The 16,288-nt window shown below is 44.2% G+C and overlaps 1 protein-coding gene across 1 annotated transcript in view; it reads left to right on the forward strand.

The window, feature by feature from the left end:
• AK9 (adenylate kinase 9) overlaps positions 1-16,288 on the forward strand; it is a 1,007,389-nt gene that overhangs the window by 893,130 nt on the left and 97,971 nt on the right. The gene's annotated exons all lie outside the window — the stretch shown is intronic.

The following is a 16,288-nucleotide window of genomic DNA, read 5'->3' on the forward strand; positions in this document are numbered from 1 at the left end:
AACTTTCTAGCATTCGTTTTGAATCTGTCCCCTTTCAACTTTTCTGAATGCCCTCTTGTTCTTTTATGTTCCGAAAGTTTGAAAAATCTGACCCTCTCCACTCTCTCTATGCCCTTCATGATCTTGTAAGTCTCTATCATATCCCCTCTAAGTCTCCTCTTCTCCAGGGAAAAGAGTCCCAGTTCCTCCAATCTCTCAGCGTATGAAAGGTTTTCCATACCTTTTATCAAACGCCCTAACTGACACTAGCCCTTCCAGTGTACACTCTTGTTCACCAGGAACTTATCTAACTTTGTCTTGAATCCCTGGAGGGTGTTTTCCCCTATGACAGACTCCGGAAGAGCGTTCCATTACTACCACTCTCTGGGTGAAGAAGAACTTCCTTACATTCATACGGAATCTATCCCCTTTCAACTATAGAGAGTGCCCTCTCGTTCTCCCTACCTTGGAGAGGGTGAACAACCCGTCCTTAAGTCATGCTTAAGTTGGGCATTTGTAACTCGGGGACTGCCTGTAAAATACTTTAACACCAAAGGTAAAACTTCAAAAATACAGTCATAAACACATAACATAACAGTACTCTTATATAGCGCTACAACCTCACAGCTCAGTGCGGTTTACAAGAAAGAAAATTGTGCATACAGTGAGATGGCAATTCTATTATGAAAAGTATTCAGAGAGAAAAAAGAAGAATTTTGACAATTAAGTTGCTAAAAGTTCTTAAAAAGATGGGTTTTTAATAATTTCCTGAAATTAATGTAGGAATAAGAACTGGAAATCAACTTACCAAAGCTCTTATCTCAGAGAGCAGCCTGGTAAGCCAAAATTTGACTGAAAAATCTCTTATACCGACAACCCTTTACATTGGGAAAAACAAAGAATCTAATTTCTCAAACAAGGCGAGAATCATTATCCAGGGGCACCATAATAATAGATGGCAGTTAAAAAGTAGCATGGTCCATCTAATCTTCCTATCCTGCTGCTCTGTGCAGAACATACTGGTTACCTCCTCTATGACATTGTTTAGGATAGTACTTGCCATTCCATGGAGGTTGGGGACCCTCTGTCTCTCTCTCACACCTTGAATTCTGTCACTGTCTTTGTCCTAACCACTTTCACTAAGAATCCAGTACCCTTTCCATGTGGTGATATTCAGCAGCATTAACTGATTAAGTGCCACTCAGTATCAGCAGATAGCCATGAAGAAGCCCTTTTGAGTCAATTAAATTACTTTGAATATTGACCTCACAGCCTCCAAAACTGAATGTAGTACGCCAACTGGGGCCTCACCAATGACTTGTACAGGGGCATTATCATCTCCTCCCTTGTGCTAGTTATGCCTGGCATCCTACTGGCTTTGACTACTGCCTTTTCACATTGTTTTGCTACCTTATCATCCTGATGCCCCTCTCCTGGTCTGGGCACATCACTCACACTCATTATTATATACAGCTCCTTGAATTTCTGCCTTCAAAATGCATCACTCTGACTTAATTGCAAAGCTTTAGCCCATGCTTCTATTTTTTGTAAATTGTGTCTTATGTTGTCTACTCCCTCCTTCTGCTGCAAATCTTTGTGTCATCCATAAAAAGACAAACTTTCCCCATGAACCTTCAGCTATATTGCTCACAAATACATTGGTCCCAGGACAAGTCTCTACAGCACACCATAGTCACTTTTTTCTTCCCAGTGAATTTCCATTTACCACTAATCTCTGATCGAATTCAGCATCTTGGCCCCCAGGGCACTTACTTTACTTATAAACCTCAATTTAATTCTCTAATCATCCAGTCAAAGAAACCAATCAGATTAATTTGGCATGAACCTCCTTTAATAAATGTTCTAGTGCAGTTGGTGTGTCATTCCGAACAGTAGAGTATTCTCCACATGCTCGCAAGCTGTGCAGAAGGAATCCATTTCAGGTTTTGAACTCTGCCTTCTTCAGACAGCCTTCAACTCACCTTAGGCAGCTGTTTAACTATTCCCTACTCTGGCATCCTTTCTTATCTGTTTAGATTGTCCTTTCTGTTTAGATTGTAAGCTCTTTCAAGCAGGAGCCCTCTCCTTCGTGATTCGGGAGTGATCAGTGGAGTGCCGCAGGGCTCGATCTTGGGTCCAATCCTATTTAATATCTTTGTAAGGGACCTGCCTCAGGGGCTTCGAGGTAAAATTACATTATTTGCTGATGACGCTAAACTGTGCAACGTAGTGGGCAGAGAAATCGTGCCCGACACTATGACGCAGGACCTACTTTTATTGGAACAATGGTCTACTACTTGGCAACTGAGTTTTAATGCCAAAAAGTGTAAGGTTATGCACCTTGGTACCGGAAACCCCTGCAGAATTTAAACCCTGAATGGTGAGACCTTAACAAGAACTGTTGCAGAACGGGACCTGGGAGTAATCATTAGTGAAGATATGAAGACTGCCAATCAAGTGGAGAAAGCTTCATCTAAGGCTAGACAAATGCTGGGTTGCATCCATAAAAGTTTTGTCAGCTGAAAGCCCGAAGTTGTAATGCCGCTGTACAGGCCCATGGTGAGACCTCATCTGGAATATTGTGTTCAATTTTGGAGGCCACATTATCACAAGGATGTGCTGAGAATGGAGTCAGTTCAGTGAATGGCCACTAGGATGGTCTCAGGACTCAAGAATCTCTCATATGAAGAAAGTCTAGATAAGTTGCACCCCAGGGTGCTTAGGGAGCTGAGTGATGTCTTGGCGGAGCCACTGTCCGCGCTCTTCAACCTCTCCCTTAGTACAGGCAGCGTCCCGTTGGACTGGAGGACGGCTAACGTCATTCCACTCCACAAGAAAGGCTCAAAGATGGAGACAGCAAACTACAGACCAGTGAGTCTAACATCGATAGTGAGCAAACTAATGGAAACTCTAATCAAACACCAATTAGATAAGATCCTGGATGAGGAGAATCTACGGGATCCCCGACAACATGGATTTACTAAGGGGAGATCCTTCCAATCCAACCTGATCAGCTTCTTTGACTGGGTAATGGGGAAGCTGGATATTGGGGAGTCCCTGGAGATCGTGTACATAAAGCATTCGATAGCGTACCACACCGCAGGTTACTGAGCAAGATGAGTTCTATAGGATTAGGTAACACATTGACGAAATGGGTTGGGAGCTGGCTTGGAGGTAGGCTCCAAAGGGTGGTGGTGAACGGCACCCCCTCCGAAATGACGGAGGTGATTAGTGGAGTACCACAGGGCTCAGTCTTGGGCCCAATCCTATTCAACATCTTTATAAGAGACTTGGCAGAAGGGCTTCGAGGTAAAATAACATTATTCGCCGATGACGCCAAACTGAGTAATGTAGTGGGCAAATGCACAACAGACGAAGATTCAGTGCCCGACAACATGATGCACGACCTACTCCTACTGGAGCGATGGTCTAGGACATGGCAACTCAACTTCAATGCCAAAAAATGCAAAGTTATGCACCTGAGCAGCCAGAATCCATGCAAGTCTTATACCCTTAATGGCAAGATCCTAGCAAAAACGGTAGCAGAACGAGACTTGGGGGTAATCGTCAGTGAGGACATGAAGTCTGCCAATCAAGTGGAGCAGGCTTCGTCCAAGGCAAGACAAATCATGGGCTGCATACGAAGGGGTTTCGTCAGTCGTAAGGCGGAAGTCATTATGCCATTGTATAGATCCACGGTGAGGCCCCACCTGGAATACTGTGTGCAATTCTGGAGGCCGCATTATCGCAAGGATGTGCTGAGACTGGAGTCGGTGCAAAGAATGGCCACCCGGATGGTCTCGGGACTCAAGGATCTACCATACGAAAAACGGCTTGACAAATTACAGCTATACTCGCTCGAGGAGCGCAGAGAGAGGGGGGACATGATCGAGACGTTCAAGTATCTTACGGGCCGCATCGAGGCGGAGGAAGATATCTTCTTTTTCAAGGGTCCCACGACAACAAGAGGGCATCCATTGAAAATCAGGGGCGGGAAACTACGAGGTGACACCAGGAAATTCTTTTTCATTGAAAGAGTGGTTGATCGCTGGAATAGTCTTCCACTACAGGTGATTGAGGCCAGCAGCGTGCCTGATTTTAAGGCCAAATGGGATCAGCACATGGGATCTCTTCACAGGGCAAAGGTAGGGGAGGGACATTAAGGTGGGCAGACTAGATGGGCCGTGGGCCCTTATCTGCCGTCTATTTCTATGTTTCTATGTTTCTATACTCTCTCGAGGAACGCAGAGAGAGGGGAGACATGATAGAGACGTTCAAATATGTTACTGACCGTATTGAGGTGGAAGAAGACATCTTTTTCCTTACAGGACCTACGATAACAAGAGGGCATCCATTAAAAATCAAGGGTGGGAGATTTCATGGTGACATTAGGAAGTATTTTTTCACAGAAAGGGTGGTTGATCGTTGGAATGATCTTCCACTTCAGGTAGTTGAGGCCAGCAACGTGCTCGATTTTAAGAAAAGATGGGATAAACATGTGGGTTCACTTCGAGGAAGTGCTTAGGGGGGAGGGTTCTTGTGTGGGCAGACTTGTTGGGCCGAAGGCCCTTTTTTTCTGCCGTCATATTCTATGTTTCTATGACTCTGTATAGCGCTGCGTATGTCTGATAGCACTCTAGAAATAATTAATAGTAGTAATTTAACTGCAATCTTAAGGAGTAATATTCAGCCCATGGAGGTCAGCATTTTTAAACCATTGATAGCCACAGGCTGTATTATGCTTGGATATTCAATACCTGGCCATACCCAGGTATGTGTGGTCACCCAGAAATTAAACAGATCCTGATCAGTATTCAGCCTTTTTACCATCCTAACTTTTTCCACTTACTTAACCAGTCAGCAGACCAAATTTCACCACTAAGTGGTTAAGTGCTGCTCCATCCAGACTCTGTCCCTGACAATGCTGCAGCAGACAGAAGCAATATTGAACAGCATTACTCATTGAAAACTGGTGAATGGTCAACTCAGCGGAGTTTAACTGGCCAGAAGTCTCTCCTGCCTGGTTAAACCCTGTTGAATATTGGACCCCAACCCCCTTTCATGCTGCCAATGGATTAAGAGAGGTTCAGGAGGGGACGGACAATGACAAGATAACCTGAAGATGACATTTTATAGGATGTAAGTCTTAGTTATTAGTTCCTACTGTTTAGTCCTGATTCTATAAAGTCTGCCTAAAGTTGGGTGCCTACATTGGTGCTTAATTTAATTCAGTAATATGCATAAGCTTAATCAGCGCTCAGTTATGAGGTGTTATTTAAAGTTAGGTGCACAACTTCCTAGGCATGATTCTATAAAAGTTACACACATAATACAAAACGCATAATTAAAAGTGACATGGGGCGGATTGTAGGCATATTTTTGTTAGATGCCATTTTGTGCCTAATTTAGGTTCAGGTGTTTAGGACAAGAAAACCTTGGCATAAATATAGTGCGCTTAAAAGTTATGATGTCTAGTGATGCCTAATGCTGCACTAAGCATGATTCTGTTTGGTCGAAATAACTACATGAACAGGCTACATACCATCTCAGTTCTTATCCCTATCTCCAGAGGAGGCCAAGGGGAAAAAAATTACCAGACACAAAAGTGTAGTTTAAACATTCAAGGCCTTGGGAGTGTTTTTGCATACTCCAGCAATATTCTATTGGTTCTATTCAAGTTACATGATTTCTGGTTAATCACACTTCATTAGTAATTTTCCCTAGCAACAATATGCTCACTGAGGACATGCTGACCTTGCTGACAGGCTCTATTCTATTGCAAACATCTATTTAACGAGAACGTTAACATTTGCTAGTCAGTGTACTTCGGTAGGCTACAATCACATGATTTTCCCTAACTCTACAAGTGACAAATATGTTAGTTCTTATTAGGTGAAAAATATTTTAAGTCAGTGTGACCCCTAGCTTATGCATTCTGTTATTTATAAATTGTTATGACTTCAGCATCTTGTGTTCCAGACATTATATCAAAATATTTTTCTCTCTTAACTGGTAAGAGAAAAATATATATATTTATTTATTTAAAAAAATTTCTATATCCTTTAAATCTAAACGGTTTACATAATTTACATACATAATTTTAAAATAAACATACAAAACAATCCTCAGAAATCATGTCTACAAAATAATACCAAAGCTTATATAGTAAAGATCATGAATAATTCATCAACTCTGCCAGAGAGGAAAATTATTGGCTAGAAAAGGCATCTACAAATAACTGCGTCTTAAGTAGTTTTCTAAACATGCCCTTTTCACAGCAGTTTCTTATCTGACCCTTCAAGGAGTTAACTCCTGCACAACAAAAAGTCATTTTGCCAGTCTCAACAAGCCTTGGATTCACAGTCGTCTTCAGAAAAGCTAGATTCTCAGAGTGCAATGATCTTTTTGGTATATAGCTAAGTATATTATTTTTAAACAATACTCTACTCTGAAGGTGACTGGTAGCCAATGCAATTTTTGGAGATGTGGCGAAATGTGATAATATTTAGACAATCCCATTATCAATCTTGATGCTGCATTTTGTATAACCTGCAATGCTCTACATCTTGCTTTTGTTATTCCAAAGTACAAGGCATTGCAATAATTGAGTCATGACAAAACCATAGCCTGGACTACAGTACAGAAATCATATGGCGCTAACATTGGTTTTAATTGGTGTAACATATGCATTTGTGCAAAACATACTTGTACAATCTTGGTTACTTGCAACTTCATTGTTAGGCCAGAATCAAGCATTACACCTAAGATGGTTATAGACTCATGTACTGAAAAAACATCATCAATAACTTTCACTGTTCAAATCTCGAGCTTAGCACCATACTAGTCAGTGTCAATTTTGTAAGCAATCTATATAAAATCAGGGCCTTTGTAAATAATATGCACTAAAACCAAATCCCATGCCACTGTGGTTAGTCATATAAATTAAGAAAAAATAAAATGGAAAACAGAAAAAACCAAAATTCCCCCTCTGGTCCTAACAAACATGAAAGAGGAACAAAAAAAAAATCTGTCCTTCAACCCTCTAGTATTTATTTAAAGACAAGACAGGGCTCTGCAATAGCATGAAGCTATTCAGATCCATTATTGGGAAGGTGAGGGAATCCGTGGGACTGTTGGATGATCAAGAAGCAAAAGGGGCAATCAGGGAGGATAAGGCCATAGTGGAAAGACTGAATGAATTCTTTGCTTCGGTCTTTATGGAAGAAGATGTAAGAGATCTATCAGAACTGGAAATGGTATTCAAGGGTGGTGATGTGGAGTAACTGAAAAAAATCTCGGCGAATCTGGAAGATGTACTAAGCCAAATCAATAAGTTAAAAAATGATAAATCGCCTGGACCAGATGGTATACATCCCAGGGTACTAAAGGAACTCAAACATGAAATTGCTGACCTGCTGTTAGTGATCTGTAACCTGTCGCTAAAATAATCTGTAGTACCTGAAGATTGGAGGGTGACATTGTTATGCTGATTTTTAAAAAAGGGAAATGCTTTTAAAACTAATTGAAGGAAATATTTTTTTCACTCAGAGAATAATTAAGCTCTGGAATGCATTGCCAGAGGTTATGGTAAAAGCGGATAGCGTAGCTGGTGTGGCAGGGACCCCTGTGCTAAGCGCCCCAGACCCTGTGATAATGGACTTTGGACCTGACCCAGTACAGATTAGTCCTACCCCTGTGCCTAGAATAGGAGCCAAGCCAGCACAGCTTAGAAAGGAGAAATATTTCTATACTGTTCCATTTAAGTCTGTCCCTTTAAGAAGGGATTAGAAAATTACCTTGGCTTCAAGCCAGGAAGCCTTGGCAGTGCTTTGATAGTAATTAGGGGGGAGGGGCCTGACACCTGGGAGCCTTTATCCTCCAGAAAAGCTGTGCTTTGATAGTAATTAGGGGAGAGGGACCCAACACCTGGGAGCCCTTATCCTCCAGAAAAGCTGAGCCAGAGGGGGAGACAAGAGAGCCTTTTTCCCACAGAAGAGCTCGGGGGGGGGGGGGAGAGCTGGGAGAGAACACCAGAGTAGAGAGTTGCGCGGGGACAGAAATCCCACTCGTCCCCGCCAAAATCAGACCCGCCCCACCCGTCCCCGTGAGGAATCCCTCCATCTCCACCCGTCCCCGTGAGGAATCCCTCCGTCCCCACCCGTCCCCGCGAGGAATCCCCTCCGTCCCCGCGAGGAATCCCCTCTGTCCCCACCCGTCCCCGCGAGGAATCCCCTCCGTCACCATCCTTCTTTATAAACTTCAGAAATAGTTATTTTATTTAATTATGCTACTGAATTAAAGGCTCTGGTAGAGACCCATTTACAAATAAGCAAAGAGACTTTATTAATTTGGAAATATTAATTGGGAAGAATACATACTTTGTAAATGGGTTTCTACCAGAACCTCTAATGTAAATATAAAATATAAATACTCAGCTGATGAGAACCCACAAACTGTCAGCTGAGGACTTCCTTTGCAGTTGGCCTGGGGTCCCTTTTGCCAAGCTTGGCAGGCAGCAGTAGCGTCCCTGAGTCACAGATGCTGGCACCTCAGTGGCTCATGGATGCTGCCAGCGACTGCTGCGCTTGGTGGAGGGGGGTTCTGACCATCTCTAGAGGAGGTCCTCTGCTGGCGGTGCTTGGGGATCCCCACCAGTCACAGCAAGGGCCAACAAGTACTTCAACACTATAGAAATAATACCAGAAATGCATTTCCTTTTCTTTTGAACACAAAACAAAGATATCTGCCATATACATTTCCCAAGGCAGATGACTCTATGCAATGTCACCTCGGTAACAAAATACAAAAATAGACAAATACACCCCCTCCCTTTTTACTAAACCACAATAGTAGGTTTTAGCACAGGGAGTTACGCTGAATGCCTCGTGCTGCTCTCAATGCTCATAGGCTCCCTGCGCTAAAAAATGATATTGCGGTTTAGTAAAAGGGAGCCATAGTGCAAAATATAGACAGCAGATATAAATTCTGAAAACAGACACATTTTGATCACTAAATTGAAAATAAAATCATTTTTCCTACCTTTGCTGTTTGGTGATTTCATGAGTCTCTGGTTGCACTTTCTTCTTCTGACTGTGCATCCAATCTTTCTTCCTTTCTTTCAGCCTCCTGTATGTTTCCTCTCCTCCAGACCTCATTCTCACCCCCAACTTTTTCTTTTTGTCTCCCTTTCTGCCCCCTTTCTTTCTTTCTCCGTGCCCTCCCCCAAGCCGCTCGGTTTGCTGCCACTGCCATCGGGGAATAGCCCCCAAGCCACCGCTGTCCCAAGCTTTCCCTGCAGAAGCGTTGCGCTGACCAGCATTCCGCTCCCTGATGTCAATTCTGACGTAGGAGAGGAAGTTCCGGGCCAACAAGGCATTTCTCCTCATTCCATCCAGGCTGAGCCCCATCTCTCCTTGATCCAGCATTTCCCTTCTGTGTTTGTCAGAATTACCATTCCACCTATTTTCCAGCATCACCCTTCTTTGTGTCCATCTCACCTATATCCCTATCTCACCACTTTTTCAGAATCTTCATTTGTCTCTGTCCTTGTCTTTACCCCATGTTCACCATTTGCCCTTTCAATGTCTTTATCTCCCCTCCCCCACACACACTTTTTCAGCATTACTTCTATGTCTCTATTTCACCTCCTCTTCATGTCCCCTCTGTATCTCTATCCTTATTCAATAGGTCCTGCTTACTCTTTCTCTTCTTTGTGTCACTATCTCCATTTTCAGCTTTCCCCCTTTTTCCTTTGTTAATGCACCCTGTAGCCAGAATCTTTCCACCCTCCCTCCACTCCGGCCCAGCCCAGTATGAAATATTTCCTTTTGTTTCCCTCCCCTCTCTCTCTTCTCCTCCCTCACCCACGAGTCCTGCATCTGGCCCTCTCCCTTCTACCTGCACCTGCAACACCCCCTGCTCCGCGGCTCTCTTAAGCAACTCGTCAGCAGCAGTGATCAAGACAAGCTGCCGACATCGAGGCCTTCCCTCTACGAGTCCCGCCTTTGTGGAAAAAGGAAGTTGAAACAAGCGGGACTCGCAGAGGGTAGGCCCCGACGTCAGAAGCTTGTGTCGATCGCTGCTGCTGAGTTGCCGAAGAGAGCCGCGGAGCAGGGGGTGTGGCCGGAAGCAGGTAGAAGGGAGATAGGAAGGCTGTAGAAGCTCCGGAGCATGACACCGACCCCGGCCAGGATGATTTCTTTTTCAGGCTGCTGCTGCTGCTGCCGCTGCCACCCCCCACCCAAAATGACAAAAACAGCCTAATGCCCGCGTCGGCGTCTTTGACGTCGGGGAGAGGAAGGCTGATAGGCCCGGTAGATCGGGACGGCAACACGAGTCTATCACGGAGGCCAGGATGGGTTCTGCGATCGACTCATGTTGCCTTCCTGAACTACCGGTTGATCGTGATCGACGTGTTGGGCACCCCTGACTTAGAGCCGTAGCGCACGAGAGAGACTCCCACGGGGATGAAAACAGCCTACCTAAATTCTGGCGATGCAGGCATGCAGCTTACAAGTCCGGCGTCGCGGCGGGAAATAGCCATGCTGAGCAGTGAGCTCAGCACGTACACAGATGAAAGCCTTGCTTGCTGATTGGTCTGGTGGCACGGCGGGGCGGGGCCACCGGACCAATCAGCAAGCAAGGCTTTCATCTGTGTACGTGCTGAGCTCACTGCTCAGCATGGCTATTTCCCGCCGCGACGCCGGACTTGTAAGCTGCATGCCTGCATCGCCAGAATTTAGGTAGGCTGTTTTCATCCCCGTGGGAGTCCCGTGGGCTAGGGGGCATCCCCGTGGGAGTCTCGTGGGTCAGGGGGGCATCCCCGTGGGAGTCCCATGGGCCAGGGGGCGTCCCCGTGGGAGTCCCGTGGGCCAGGGGGGGAACTCGCGGGATACCCGCGATCCCCGTTCCCGTGCAGACCTCTACACCAGAGCAGAGCAGAGCACAGCAGCTGGGAGCTCTGGAACAGAGCTGGAGATATCTGCATGGAAGAAATGCAGCCAGCTGAAAGTGAGATTAGCTTACCCCACATGGACTGGAAAAGCTGCCCAAACGCAGAGCAGACAGCTAAGACCATGGAGTTTTAATGGAACAGCCTGGAACAGGTCAGAGTTCTGTTTTTGTTTCTGAGGATTTTTGAAATGCCTGTTGCCTTGTTTAATCTACTCTAGAGAGCTGGGAAGCCTGGGACTGAATGTTTTGCCCTGCTGACAGGGGCATCTTGGGAGCAGGGAGAGAGTATCATAGCAGAAGCTTAAGTTCGGACTTCCTTTGCTGGGACAGCATGTTTCAGTTTTCTCTCCAAAATCATGTAAAGATTTTTTTTGTTTTTGTTCTTTTCTCCCAATGAAGAAAGCATAAGGCAGTGTTGTTAGCCTTTATTGCCCTGAACCCTAGCTTGGGGGAGAAGACCGGGACACGGCTGGGCTGTATAAAATAAAATCCCAGCTTTGCAGTTTGGCTGGTGGGCTAGTAAAAGTAAATTGGGACAGCCAACAGTGTAAGGGCCCAGTGTTGGGCAAAGAAAGAACTAAATAAATTGATAGCTTGTATGCTGGAAAGAATAAAAGAGCCTTATTGAACCCAAGGGATGTTTGCGCCACCGATATGGTGGGGGAGAGGAGGAGAAGCCTTCTGAATCCGGATCCTTCAGGGGAAGGACAATAGTGGGTCCAGTCTGGTCCTTGTGGATTACAAAAGTTTTTGTTTGTGCCTGAATTTTGTTTGGACATTAGCCTGAGAATTATAATCCTGACAAAATATGAGTATTTTTGAGGGTGAATGCAACCTGGATAATAAAGCAGGTTTTTCATTAAGAAATACTGAGACTGTTTGAAGTTTCTTTTGTTCTGAGGGAAGTTCAAGTTCCAAGCCTAGTCCAATAGTGTGCATGGGCGGCACTGAAAGGGACCATAGTCACAGTCACATGTGGAACTGCTCGGCTAGGTGGGGCAGCGGAGAACCTAGGTAGGTCAGCCGGGAGTCCCCATCACACTGGTTTTAAGAAAGGTTTGGACAAATTCCTGAAGCAAAAGTCCATAATCTGTTATTAAGACATGGGGGAAAGCTTCTGCTTGTCCTGGATTGGTAGCATGGAATGTTGCTACTTTTGGGAAGGGGTAAAACGCGGACCTCACGGACCTTACGGATCTCACGGGTCTAAAACCGCATGTCCTTAAAAATCCAAGGTCCGTGCATTGACAAGTCTGCCTTCGCTTTCCCTGCAGCTCAGCTCAGGCCTCCGGCTCCCTCGTGGACCTCACGGATTTGAACTGCACGTTGCATCCTTAAAAATCCGAGGTCTGTGCCACTTTTGAGGTCCGTGCCTCTTTTAGTCTCTGGCTCTATGACAATTTAACTCTGACAGATCCTAATGCATTTCCCTGCCTATGCTAGGATCCGTCAGAGTTAAATTGTCATAGAGCTCTGTCAGAGCCAGAGACTAAAAGTGGCGCAGACCTCGGATTTTTAAGGATGTGACATGCAGTTCAGATCCGTGAGGTCCGCGAGGGAGCCGGGGGCCTGAGCTGAGCTGCAGGGAAAGCGAAGGCGGACTTGTCAATGCACGGACCTCGATTTTTAAGGATGTGCGGTTTTAGATCTGCGAGGTCCGTAAGGTCCATGAGGTCCGCGTTTTACCCCTTCCCCTACTCTTTGGGTTTTGGCCAGGTACTAATGACCTGGATTGGCCACTGTGAGAAAAGGCTACTGGGCTTGATGTACCATTGGTCTTACCCAGTAAGGCTATTCTTATGTTCTTATAAACCCTAAGTTATGTACCTAAGAATAATGCTAGAAATGTAAGGAGCAATGGAAACCCATCCCCAGAGGGTAATAGGAGAATGAAGGTGAGGGAATAGGAAGGTGTTTCTGAACTAGGTGAGTATGAGGAATGCCCAAAAAATGGGCTATCTGGCATTACCGATGCCCCCAAAATGATCATTCCCACTATATAATCGAAAATGACACGGGGCAAAAATTTGTCCCCGTCTCCGCCCCATCAGCTACCGTCCCTGCCCCATGAGCTCAGTCCCCGTCCCTTAAGCTTGGTCCCTGCCCCATCCCCACAAACCATCTGATCCTATCCATACAAGCTTGAATAGTTTTATACTGAACTTATTTTATTAATGTATAAAAAGAAACAATATTCTGTACAATTGTCATTTTATAAATCAACATTCTGGCTGCCGAACTAGAGAAAGATCTTCAGCTTGCAGGGCTTTGTTATCAATACAACTAATATACTACTTTATCCTAAAGCAAAAAAAAGAAAATAAATAGAAATATTTTTTTTCTACCTTTGTTGTCTGGTTTCTACTTTCCTCATCTTCTCCTCATTCAATTCCTTCCATCCACTGTCTGCCTTCTCTCTGCCTCTTCCATATGCTCTGTTACTGTGCCTCTCCCTTCCATCTCTCTCTCCACCCCCACCCCCTATTGATCTGGCACCCATCTTCTTCCCTCCACTTCCCCCATAGTCTGACATCTCTGTCTTCTTCCCATCCATCTTTCCTTCCCTCTCCCAGGTGATTTTAGCATCTCTCTCCTCCTTTCGTCCCCTCAGATCTGGTATCTGACTCCCCAATCCAGCATGTGTCTTTTTTTCTTTCTCCCCTCCTTCCATCCAGTTCCTTTCAGTTCCTCTTTCTCTTCCCCATTTCTCTTCAGCGTCTTCTCCCCTCTCTCTCTTCCCCATTTCCCTTCAGTGTCTTCTCCCCACTCTCTCTTCCCCATTTCCCTTCAGTGTCTTCTCCCCACTCTCTCTTCCCCATTTCCTTTCAGAAGCTGTTCCTCTCCATCCCCCTTCAGCACCCTTTGCGTGGTCCAGCAGGCCCCTCCCGCAAGCCGCAGTCCAAGCATCTCCCTCCCTTTCCCTTACCGTCACTGGCGATTTTTTATTTTCTCTGAACAAGCAGCCAGAGCCTTGAAGTTGCCTGCAGCTGCCGGAAAGTTCTTCTCTGACGCAGTCGGTTTGTCAGAGGAGAACTTTCCGGCAGCCACAAGTGACTTCAAGGCTCTGGCTGCTTGTTTAGAGAAAATAAAAAATTGCCAGGTGAGGGGAAGGAGGGAGGGAGATGCCCAGATGGCGGTGATTGTTAGGAAGGAGAGAGGGGGCTGCTGGACCATGAAATCAGTGACCGCGCGCATTCCTTCCCTTAACTGTGGAGACAAGGCCATTCACTGCTCTACAGGGCGGTGAATGGCCTTGTCCCCGTACCCACAGCAACCACTTTTTTCTCTCACCATTTTTGCGGGTTACCTGCCGCTAGCCACAATAACAGCCACCGTGTCATTCTGTTATAATGAATAGGTTATGGGTGGTAAAATACTAAAATGTGGACAGTTTTTCTGGATCTGTAAAGTAATTTCCAAGTTTCCAAGTTTCCAAGTTTATTAGTTTTTAATATCCCGACCATAAAACAAATATCTGGCCGGTTAACAATATAATATAAGAGGGAGTAAAAAGAGAAAAATGTATAAAATATTTAAGTGGGACATAAATGACAAAAACCAGACAGACTTGACTGTGAGGATAGTAAGGGAGGAGGGGAAAAAGTTACATTTAATAAGAAGAAAAGGGAAGAGTGGGTAGGGAAAAAACGTGAAGGTGAGGGCATGTTGTAGTAGTAATTGCTTGCAAGAGGAGCGAAAATAGAAATAAAAGAGAAGAGAGAGAAGATAGATAGTAGAAAATCTAGGTTAGGTTAAAAGCGTCATGAAATAAGAAAGTCTTTAGACAAGATTTAAATTTAACAAGTTGTTGTTCGTCGCGGAGGTATTGTGGCATGGAGTTCCATAGTGTAGGGGCAGTTACAGCAAAATTTGTTTTACGAGTATAATAGAAATCTTTTAGAGGGGGGATGAAAAGAAGTTTTTGATCAGAGGATCTTAGAGTACGGGAGGAGCATTGAGGTATTAGGAGTTTGTCAAGGAATGAAGGTTGATGAGATTGTTTAATTTTAAAGCAGAGTAAGATGATTTTATAGGTGATACGGTGGGTGATAGGGAGCCAATGAGCTTCTTTTAAGAGTGGAGTAACATGGTCAAATCGGCCTTTTTTATAAATAAGTTTTATTGCAGTATTTTGTAGTAATTGAAGGCGACGTAATTCTTTTTGGGGAAGGCCATTAAGAAGGGAGTTACAATAATCTAAGTGGGAGATTACTAAAGAATGAGTCAGGACAGTAATAGAGTCAGTGTCCAGGATAGAAAGTAGAGATCGAATAATGCGCATTTTGAAGAAGCAGACTTTAACGATTGAACTGATATGGTCATGGTAAGTAAGATCTCTATCAATAATAACGCCTAAAAGTTTAATTTTACTTTCCATGGGAAGTGGAATAGATTTAATAGAGATAGTTCCTAATAGAGATTCAGAAGTTTTAATTGGAAGAAGGAGACCACAGGATTTCTCGATATTGAGAGAAAGCTTGTTTGTGTAGAGCCAATCATATATGTAATCTAATTTATTGTTTATGTCTTTTATTTCTGAGATGTTGGTGGTGTTGATTGGATGAAGGAGTTGTATATCGTCTGCGTATGCAAAAATCGTAAATCCTATTGATTGGGCTAAATTAAGAAGGGGGGAAAGAAAAATATTAAATAGCAGAGGGGATAGAATTGACCCTTGAGGGACTCCGAAAGTTTGTGGTAGGTTTGGCGAAGTTTCGTTTTTAAGGTGGACTTTAGAGCAGCGATTGTGAAAGTAAGATATAAACCAAGAAAGTGCAGAGCCAGTAATGCCGCAGTCTTTAAGTCTTGTAATAAGAAGAGGGTGGTCAATAGTATCAAAGGCTGCGGATAAGTCAAGAGAAATTAGGATGGCAGATTTTTGATGATCATGGTAGTATTGTATAGTGGAAGTAAGGCCTAATAGAGATAGTTCTGTAGAGTGTAAAGAGCGAAAGCCTGTTTGGCAGGGATGTAATGCATGGGTTTTTTCAAGAAATTCTGTCAGTTGGGAATGAATGATTTTTTCTGTAAGTTTGGAGATTAGAGGTAAATTAGATATAGGACGATAATTTTTGGGGAGAGAGGAGTCTAGGTTATGTTGTTTGAGCTTTGGATATATAAGAGCTGTTTTCCAAGCTATCAGAAATAGACTTTGAAATCATTTCCCAGATGAATGGGCCAAAAAATGAATAGAATTTTTTAAGAAGTATAGGAGGAATGCTCTCTAGGGGATTATTGGGGGAGTTTAAAGATTGTAGAATGGGAAATAATTGAGTTAGAGATGGCATTTTGAAATTAGAACAAGAGCTGAAAGGTAGTTGAGTAGGATCATTGAGGGTTTGAATAGAAGCGGTTG

Source organism: Geotrypetes seraphini, chromosome 3 (assembly GCF_902459505.1).
Source record: "Geotrypetes seraphini chromosome 3, aGeoSer1.1, whole genome shotgun sequence".
Classification (NCBI taxonomy): Eukaryota; Metazoa; Chordata; class Amphibia; order Gymnophiona; family Dermophiidae; genus Geotrypetes; species Geotrypetes seraphini.